This window comes from Apteryx rowi, unplaced genomic scaffold (assembly GCF_003343035.1).
Source record: "Apteryx rowi isolate R43461 unplaced genomic scaffold, aptRow1 scaffold_292, whole genome shotgun sequence".
Taxonomy (NCBI): domain Eukaryota; kingdom Metazoa; phylum Chordata; class Aves; order Apterygiformes; family Apterygidae; genus Apteryx; species Apteryx rowi.
The window spans coordinates 295,907-296,325 of NW_020449330.1; positions in this window are offsets into that span (position 1 = coordinate 295,907).

Here is a 419-nt window from a genome sequence, read left to right on the forward strand (position 1 = left end):
AAGGCCCAATAAATGTAGTTTGTGCCCCTGGAAATGAAGATTGCATGTCCCTGTCATTGCCGGTACTGTGCCTTTTCTCAAGACAGTTTGCACCATTCTCTCTGGGTGTATCTGTTCACTAATCCTCCTTTCCCTTTCCCCTCTTGCCCAGCCCGTCCTTGCCATTTGTTCCTCTGCTTCTCTGCCTGCCTTCTTTCCAGCTCGTGCTGCTCCAGCTGGCCCCTATCCACCTCTCGCCCCCCCAGCACGGCTCCTGCCACCTTCCTGCCTCCCCTCCAGGTGCCGAGCTGGTCTCTCCCCTCCTTCCCCCGGGATTTTCTTTCTGCTCGCACGTTTCCTTCCAAACCTCTGCCGCAACGGCCCGGTTATCTGGCACCTTCTTTGCAGGCCGGCCTCGCTCCCCGCCCCGGCCCCGCCTG